Source organism: Notamacropus eugenii, chromosome 5 (genome assembly GCF_028372415.1).
Source record: "Notamacropus eugenii isolate mMacEug1 chromosome 5, mMacEug1.pri_v2, whole genome shotgun sequence".
Taxonomy (NCBI): Eukaryota; Metazoa; Chordata; class Mammalia; order Diprotodontia; family Macropodidae; genus Notamacropus; species Notamacropus eugenii.
Window position 1 is genome coordinate 176,707,702 of NC_092876.1, and position 9,976 is coordinate 176,717,677.

The window sequence follows — 9,976 nt, forward strand, 5'->3', positions numbered from 1 at the left end:
CTCACTCCCAGAACATACTCTTCTATCCAGTGACAATGACCTCCCTACTGTTCCACAAAGAACATGCTAGTGATGTTCTATTGACTACGATCAAACATAAATTCCTCTGTTTGGCCTTGAAAGCCCTTTACAACCCGAATGTTGCCCCAAATGTTCTTTCCAGTCCTGCATTACTCTACTTGCCAAATTCAAGAAGGCCAAATTAGCATTCAGCCTCTTCCTCACATTCATACAAAAACACAACTAAAATGTCCCAACATAAATAAGAAATTAAGGCATAATAGTATCCATTAAGTGCAACTATGCAAAAAAAAGAGCATATGAATTTTTACTGAAAACTTTCCCCTGAATTGAAATTAGGCATTTTATTTTTGCTTTCTTTAATTGCACTGTATATTGCATTGTATACAGTCAATAACTATGCATGGAAAACTATGACTCCCATTGAAAAGTTATTGCCTTTGACTCTTTATGACCTTTTAATTGCTTGCTATGTTATCTTTTGATAAAACATGCACAAAAAAAGAAATTCACCTGCTTAGTTCCATTGAACAAACTAAATGAATAATCAATTACTTGTAAACAGTTATTATTTATACATCTTTCCTATCCCCTAGGACATATACAAGGATTTTTCAAAAATAATGAACTCTATTCAATCACATTGTTCTCACTAAAAATATTTTGAGGAATACTACCAAGCCATGCCATGGTAATAATATGAGACATTAGCCCCTAAATAGATAACTCCAGTATAATAAGAGACTCCAGGATATTTTAAAGACACTAATCTGAGTTCCTTTTAAGGACAATTGATTTTCCCCTGGCAGTGATTGCAACAGATGAAAATTATATTTTTATATCTGGTTTGTGGATGGAATCATCTAATACTTTATTTTGTAGAAAGCAAGGTGGCTGGTGAAGACTCAAAATATTTCAGATCCACTTTCTATATAAGTAGCTGCATCTAAAATTTGCAGAATTGTTTCAACCACTCTTTCTGCTAGAAGTGATATGAAATTCAAATTTCAGTGAAGATTTCTTTTTGATTCTTAATTTCAATTAAGGAAATGAGAATTCAGTGCCATGACCAGTTTGCAATTTGTTGATACAAGTTCTGCAATACCGTGGAGTTATTCACTAGGGTAGTAAGGGCGATCTCTACCCCACTGGAAAGTAATGAGTTCCTCAAGTAATTTCTGAGGATCAATTGCTTCCTACCAGAGCTGTTCCCATTAACTGAGGAGATCCTGAATGGTACTTTGTGCATCCTGGTCTTTGACGCTATAAAGCTGTACTAATGACAATTCATCAGCAATAACCCTGTTTGCTAAAAATTTACTCTTCAGTGGCTTCCTAATGTATAGCTAATAAAATTTAAAATGTTTGAAATATTATTTATCTATTTCAGCCTTTTTTCAAGTTCTATTTTTGTGTGTTTTGTCATATGCATGATATGTTAAAGTAGTAGTACATTTATATAATTTATAAGTAAATCTATATAAATTTTGTTTTTTTTTTCTACAGAGTGAAAAATCAAAGTTTAGAGGTCACTATTCCAAAGCATGAGAAAAGCAATGACACTCATAGGTAGGAAAACAGCAAAAAAAAAAAAAAAAAACTGTGGAGGAAAAATGGGAATTGAGAAATATATGCGATATTGGCCTAATAAGGAAAGAACACTGAACCAGATGAAAAGATTGGGGTCCAATGCCAGCTTTCCCTCTCACAGAGACGTGTTTAGGTTATTATGAAAAGCAAATAACAGTTATCTTACTTACATGCCACCTTGACATTTACAAACTGAGGCAGCATAGGGGCATGCTAAGCAGGCTGGCCTTGCACGCTGGACAACCTTGCTTCCAATCCTACCTCAGATACTTGCAAAACATCCAAACCTAGGCATTGAGCCTTAGTGTCTTTACCTGTAAAAGGGAGGTTAATGATATCACCTATTTTACCAGATTGTTCTGAGGATTAAGTGAGACGTTGAACTTTGCACTTTGCCAACTTGAACACCTTATACAAATGTTAGTCATTATTCACAAGGACTTTCCTCACAACAATACTCTGACATCATTAGTGTAAGTATTATTACCCGCTTTTCATAAGGCCCAGAGAAGGAGGAGTGACTTGCCCAAGGTCACACAACTAGTAAAGGTTGTAGCCAGGGTTGTAGTCTAGACTCAGGCCTTGTTCTTTCTCACAATACCAGGCTGAGAATAAATGACCTATGAAATCTGGAAAGTGCTGTAGAAATGTATAAAATGAGTAAGTGATAGCTCTTCTGTGAACTTTCCTCCCTCAGTTGTCCTTGAGGGAGTGGTCTTCTCTGATTCCCCCAAATTGGGCCCCCTCCAAATTACTGCGGATTTTTTTGGATTCGTATTGTATTTATGTGTCTGTGAATATATATCAGCATTCTCCCTGCCCCACTTTCTGAGAATATTACTCTCATTGTTTATGTATATATCTTTAGAACCTAGTACAGTACTGGGTGCATAGCTGATATTTATTAAAAATGTTTGTGTATTGGTTGATTAACTGACTAACCAAGCAAAAGAATAATGCAGTTTAGATAACTATATCTAGCCATAACTGCCTTGAGTAAAGCTAGATGTTGGAGGGAATGTGTTAGAGGGGGACAGTGAGAGTGCAGAGATGTTGGTACAGAAAATTGCCCCACTGCAGAGTATAGTCTTGCTAGAAGGAGACTGCCAAGGTGACATGTGGGGATATTGGCTTCCGTGGATATGGAGTATACCCTACCCATTTTGGCACCCTGAGGCAAAGCTCCATTCACCACATGTCAGCTAAAACACTGAGTTTAAAGGCCATTTATCTCTAGGAATATATCTCCTTCCATATATAATTTTTCTGTATATGTCTTCCCTTTGGTTCATGTAATCATTGACAAGATGATCATAGTTGAAATTTAAAGATTTTTCCCCTGGCTTTATGTAGAAATCAATTTAATCTTTAGAATATATGACTTTAAATTTTATATTATTCTAATTTTCTGCATTTATGCCTTCTTTGTCCTTAGCTCCTGATACCAAGTTGCAAAGAATGTAAGTATCTATCTTTGGATATAGAAATGTGGATTCTTGATACAGCAAATGGGGTAAGAAAAGACAGCCAACATATCAGTGAAGCCATGTATAGGCATTTCTAAGACCTTTCTCCAAGAAAGCTATCTTACCAAGGTTCCTGTTATTAACTTCTAAAATACTCTGTGCTTACAATGCAGATCCGGCCAGTGTGGGGCAGAGCAGTCCCTTTGTCATTCCTCAGATTTGCTTCGTGCCTTACCAGGCGTGCTAGGCTAGAGATCTTGTCTTGGGCGAGGAGCGGTCTCCTTTCTGGAATCCTAGCAGGAAATATTTACCTCCCCCTCCCCTCTGCCCTGCTAGGCTCACTCCTGGTGTCATGGGTGACAAAGATGTTTCCTGCCATTCTGTACAGGATAAAGAGTCACTTAACCTCAGTTATATTATCAATTGGGTAGCTGGCAATTGGACTTTTGCCCCTTAGAGTGAACCTGAAACCATTGCTGACCCTCTGAAATCATCCACCTTAGGTTGTAAATTAGCAAATCTGTTACTTTCCTGTTTCCGTTGACGTTGATTCTTACATGGGGCAGGAGATTTCTCGAAATGGCTTTTTTGTTGTTCATTGCTAATTCTCTAGGTCTAAGAATTGGCTAACTGGCACATCCTGAACTCCAGAAGGTTCAAGCTAAAAATAATAGCACCTTGGAATTATCTAGAAATTTTCTTCCTCCCCAGGGCTTTGATAGACATTATCTCATTTATCCTCAAAACACCCCTGTGAAGTGGGAAGCTGCCAAATAATTGTATTACCGTTCCACAGAGGGTAGACCAAGACTTTGAACTGGAAAGTTTACATGTCCTTGGCTCAAGCTAAGTCCAGGAATAGAGTTCTAGATTTCAGCATCTCAAATAAAACTCTACCTCAACTATCTTCATCAAAGGAAGAATAAAATTTCGAATAAAGTACTCAGTATGCAAGGCATTTAGGAGTGGATCAGAGTGGAATGGGTTCATAAATTTCTTCATCATTCCACAGAAGTCACAGGGTTTCAACATCAGTGTACCAAGATTTGTCCTTTTGCAGGAGCCTTCTCTGTCAAAATGCAGTTAGCTCTGTTTACTCATGGCTCTACCACCATTTGGACTTTAAACATCTTGTGTTTCATATGAGGGTTCCTAGAGTAGGCAATGTTTTGGGGCATCAACACCTGTAATTAAGGCTTTTGACAACACAATAATAATAGCATTTTCAGGTTTATAAAAAAACCTTTGGTTAAAACAACTCTGTGAGGTGGGTACTATTCATTTAATAGCTGAAGAAACTGAGTCTCAGAGGGGTTAAATAATAATAATAATATAACTATATATAAATAATTTATTATGACATATAAATATATATTAATATATTATGTTACAATAATACATTTATATGTTATATATTTATATACATAAGTACATAAATAATACGAATATATATAATTTACATAAATAATAATATATAATAATGAATACCCTATATAAGAGGAATTACAAACAAAACTCTCATTTGTGATTTTTCTAGCTTCTTCCTTGATACATACATAGCTTTGGTTATTAATGATTACTTGAATATGTATTTACATCTGCTAGGTGTGCAAACCCTTGCCACCATCTTGACCACCACTTTCAACTACTGCCCAGATATTACCAGCTGGTAGCTGTTATAGCCCCTGCCTCCTCAGCAACTTGAGCTAATGTAGACCTAGGGAAAGATTCTAGACCTCAGTGTCCTTGGCAATGTCAAGTGGTTCAGCATTAGAAACTGACCAGATTTTATGAGTGGAAATGTCACAAAATGAGTGGCATTAACATCTGCTTTTCCATAGAACCCTAAGGATCATGGGACCTCTCTGTCTGACTTGAAGATGAGCCTCCTATATGTGCTGTCTCCCCTGTTAGAATGTAAACTTCTTGGTAGCAAGAATTGTCTCTGCTTTTTTTTTTTTATTTCTAGCTCACAGATCTTAGCATAGAGCTTTGCACACAGTTAACACTCAATAAATGCTTTTTCATTCACTCATTCATGCATATGCAAACATTCTTGCAGTAAGAATTGTAACCATGAAAGCAGAGTTGCCACCACAGAAGCCACTGCAGTGTCTGGGAGACCACCAAGAGAGGATAAACATAGATTCCATTTCTAGGAATGATAAATGTTCCTTGATTTAGCCTGAGACCCAGATGTGAACCTTATTCCATTAGTTGTAGCTTACCATGGACTCCTTGTGACTGTATTCTACCTGGGAGAACCTCCCCAGCAAGGAAGCAGTCACTGGGTGGTGGAGAATGAGCCAGAGGAGAGTTTACAGTTTCCTCTTGGGCGATATTCAAATGCCACGGATACTTGTCCACAGAAATTATCCTCATTCCTATGAAATAGCCCAGAAAATGTAAAATAAATAAATAAATAAAGTCTCCATGATTAATTCTCTACTTTTGTCATCTTTGAATTTAATGCTATGGTACTTTGTCCAGGGATGAGCTGGGTGATAACATAATCCCCAATGATCTACTTGTCCCAGTATAGAATGAGTTTCCAGAGCCGTACAGATGCAGCAAAATCACAATGGATTTATCTAATGCCTTTCATATTAATTGTACATAATCCTACAGTTTCTCACATTGACCCTTATCTCTTACAGATGGGAGAAATTAAAAGTGTAGACTTTTAATTTTAAAACTTTAAGTTGTTTATTCCAGGTCACCCAGAAAATTACTAGAAAAACTAAGAGGTCCATATTAGGATTTGCCCCACCCTTTGTACAAACAGTACTATAATTAGCCTCTTCTCTACAATGTATTGGAGCAGTGGGACAGCAGAAGACTGGCAAGACATTGTACATTCCACGTGGGGGATGAGTTTAGAGTAGGTCAGTTCTTGCAAAATGTGATTTCATGGATATAAGGAGCTTCCTATGAGGAAACTTCTTCAAATGTAGAACTGCAAATGTTCTGCAACTTATAGTCTTAGAGAATTGCCTGTAGCACTAAGTTAAGTGACTTGTCTTGGGTCCCACAGCCAATAGATGTTTAAGGTGGAACTTAAAGACAGGCCATGACTCAGAGGCCTGCTCTCTTTTCATTTTCATTTTCAACTTGACTGCCTGTCCCTCTTCTCCAGATATCTCCAGACAGAGTGGACTGCATTGTGCTCTAGAAGGGCAAGGCATCAGATCCTTCTACCTGTCTATCAGATGAGGGACTGTTTTCTAGCTCCTTCTCATGTCCATCAAATGAAATGGATTCTGGGAGATCTTAGGGTGTGAGTGTGGGTTGTTGTTTATCCTTGTTTCCAAAGAAGACAAATGACATCATGGGGCAATGACTTGACTTGTGCATAAATTGGATTTAAGTGAGACAAAATTGAACAGTTGCCTACTTTTCTCTTTTAGAGTCATTGAGGTCAGGTGATAAGGCAAAAGTCAGGGCAGCTGGTGATGGTCCAGCATGCAATATATGACCTAGTCATCTTTAACTCCTGGTCAAGCTCTAAGCGCTCTACAATCCCTGTTTCATCTATCTTCATGGCCACTGGGACAAAAATTCTCATCTGCCCATTCTGCAAGTGAAGCCTTCACATCTCTAGGGTAGACATTCCCTTAACTCACTAACAGGTTTGAGGCTTATTGGTTACCTTTAACCTGGTTTAACCCATTTGTGGAGATGGCCACATCCCGGTAAAAAATGGGCATAGAAGTTCATGAAAATTCCTTCACTTACTCTCTGCCTCCTGGCTTCACTGGTTTGCTTTGAGTCCCAAATAAAGTCTATATTCAACAGGAAACCTTCCCTGACATTCATAGATTGCTTGTGCATAGTTTTTTGCATGCTGTCTTCTCTGTGAGTTCATTGAAAGTAAAGAATGTCTTTGTGTTATCTCCAATACTTAGCACAGTGCCTTGCACATAATAAGTACTTAATAAATGCTTATTGACTGATTGATATTAAAGGTTGAGTTTACTGAGAGTTAAGAGTGTCTTTTACCTTTCTGTGTATCTCCTATGCTTAGTACAATGCATGGTATATCTTAAGTATTTAATCTGCTTCCAGTGTCCCTATTCCTTCTACACCAGATTTCCTGAAGAAGTTTTTTCCAAAGCACATTCATTTACAAATGAGAGAAGGGGTTGGAAGGAAAGGTGGAGAAATAGCAACTGCTCCCATCTACCACTTGGACTCAAACACACTCACTGGTGGGAAATCGGTGTCCTTCTAACAACTAGAATAGGAAGGAGACCCTTGGCCCAGATAGACCAGAAGTGATCTGGGAAGAGTTCTGGAGAAAAAATTGTGCTTACAAGTTATCTGTTTACAGCCCCCACTAACTTCTGTTGTTGTTTTTGAATCACATAGCAACCCACATTGTTTTCCTCCCGCTTCCCTCCCCCCAGCACTTCTCTACAATCCCTAGCTGCCCTCATTTGGTTATTGTCAGTCTGATAGAATTATCCTGGCCTTCCCCCTACTGACTCCACCTTCATTTTCCCTATTGTTTGCCAGGTCTGGCCCTGACCCCTCAGTATTTATAAATGCTGCTTTCCGCTGCATTATTGTGTGCTCCCGGGGACCCCAGCTCCACAGCGCTTCCTGACAGCAAGAGGGAGGGGGAGAGCTAGAGCAGTGTGTGTCCAGCTCCCGACTTCCTCCATGTCCTGTTTACCAGGCCCTGGAAGCTCCTCTGGCCACTCCTCAAACACAATCCACCAGCTCTGATTTATCCCTCCATAGACAGTAACAGGAGAAATGAAATTTCAGCCACGAATTGTCTAACAATAGGGCTAGTTTAAGAGAAATAAGTGAGATGACTGTGTTTGGGCAGGAGAGGAAAAGAGCTTGGTTGTAGAAGGAAGAACAAGGAAATCAGATGCGGGAAGAATCCAACACTTACAGTCTTAATAATAGGAGCTGAAAATGTTAAAGGATTGGCACAGCCAACTCCCCGAGTGCTGGAATAAGACCAAAGCTGCTGGCCAGAAGAGTGGAGGATGACAAAAATATGCAATTTCTTCCCTTGCATTGCTTAACGGATGGAATTCCTGAAGATTCTTTGTCCATGACAGTTCTTTGTTTCTTAGGGCTAGAAGCCCTGGGCAGTATTCTTCTAGGAAAAGCAGCAGCTGTAGACAGGACCCTTATCCTTGCAAGCCAACTTTCTGTGGATACAGAAAAGTCCTTTAGAGGTGTTCTGCGTCTATAACCCCTGACCTCTCTTTCTCTTATTTTTCTCTCTCTATTAAAGAATCTGGTCTTTTAGGGAAACATGCATTCATGAAATCAGCGTATTTTGTCCTACCAAATTCGCATACTCAGACCCCCTTCAATTTGACTTGTCAAAAGGTGACTATGAGATCTGAAGTCATCGAGCAATCTGACACTTCCTTTTCTATCAGTAAATGTTTATTAAGCTCTTACTAGTTATCATACCTTATACTAAACTTGGGTCATACAAGGATAAAGATGAAAAAATTCTTGCCCTCAAAGAGCTACATTCATTCTATGTGTTTTCTCAGCCTCAACAAAAACAACATGCAACAACGTACATTTGTCATCTATTAATCTTCAAGTCAGTCTTGAAGCTGGGAAGACTTGAGCTTAAATCTCACCTCTGACACATTCTAGCTATGTGACACTGGGTTCTCCATTTTATTAATTTAACCTCTCCATTCTCTAGGAAGATCTTCAAGGCTGTAAACTGCAGAAAACATGAGGACCTTCCTAGGTAGAGGGAGTTTTTTCATAGAGTTCTCTACACCAATGAAATCACAGATCCAGCCCCTAACCTCATCCTTATTATTCCAATAAATATATCATGCAATATTATATATGACAGCTATTTTTCTTGTATTTATTAGTCTGTAAGTTCCTAGAGGCAAGGAACGTGACCTAATCTAAACTATGCATTGTACCTAGAACCTTAGTCTCGCACTTACTTAGTAAATATCTGTTGTATCATTTGAAGAAGGACCAAGGCACTTGGGCAAAAATTGACTTGGTACTTCAAGGTATTCTTTAATTCTGTCCTTCTAATATTTTAAGTATTAACTATGGGTACAATCACTGTGCTCTGTCCTGGAAGAAATAACTTAAATTAGATAGTCTTTGTCCTCGAAGAAATAACTTAAATTAGATAGTCTTTGTCCTCGAAGAAATAACTTAAATTAGATAGTCTTTGTCCTCGAAGAAATAACTTAAATTAGATAGTCTTTGTCCTCATGGGGTTTATTCACCCATAGAGATAGAGAGGCACAAAGCAAACGGCTATGTTAGGTCACAAAAGTAATGTAGCTAATGGCCTGGGGAATCAGGGAAGCCTTTCTGGAAGAAAAAGAATAAAGTTAACTTTAGAAAGTTGGTAGGAATTTAACACTGGTAGGAAGAAGAGACAGGAATGCATTTAATAGTGGAGAAAAGTATGAGCCAGGGCAGAGGGGAAGACTTTTCAAGGGACAGGACAGAGTTCAGTTCGGCTGAAGCATGAAGTACCTGAAGAAGATGAAAATGTGAGAGAAGACTGGAGCTACCAAGTAAGGCTAGAGTGTGGAGAATATCAAATACCAAATAGAACAGTCTTGAACTTTGCTTTCAGGCAACAAGAGAGATCCTAAATTTGTTTTTTTGAGTATAGAAGTAGCATAACTAGGTCTACACTTAAGAAAAATTATTCTTGATGACAGAAATGACTAGTGACAGCACTGGACACCATACTGTATTAGGATCATTTGAAAGAATTTGCCATTTTTACAAGTTGTGTTCTGGTGGATGGAGAACTAGGTCTGGAGTCAGGAAGACCTGAGTTCAAATTTGACCTCTGACACTTATTAGAGAACAAGTCACTTAACCTCTGGATATCTCAGTTTTCTGTAAAATGGGGATAATAATCGAAC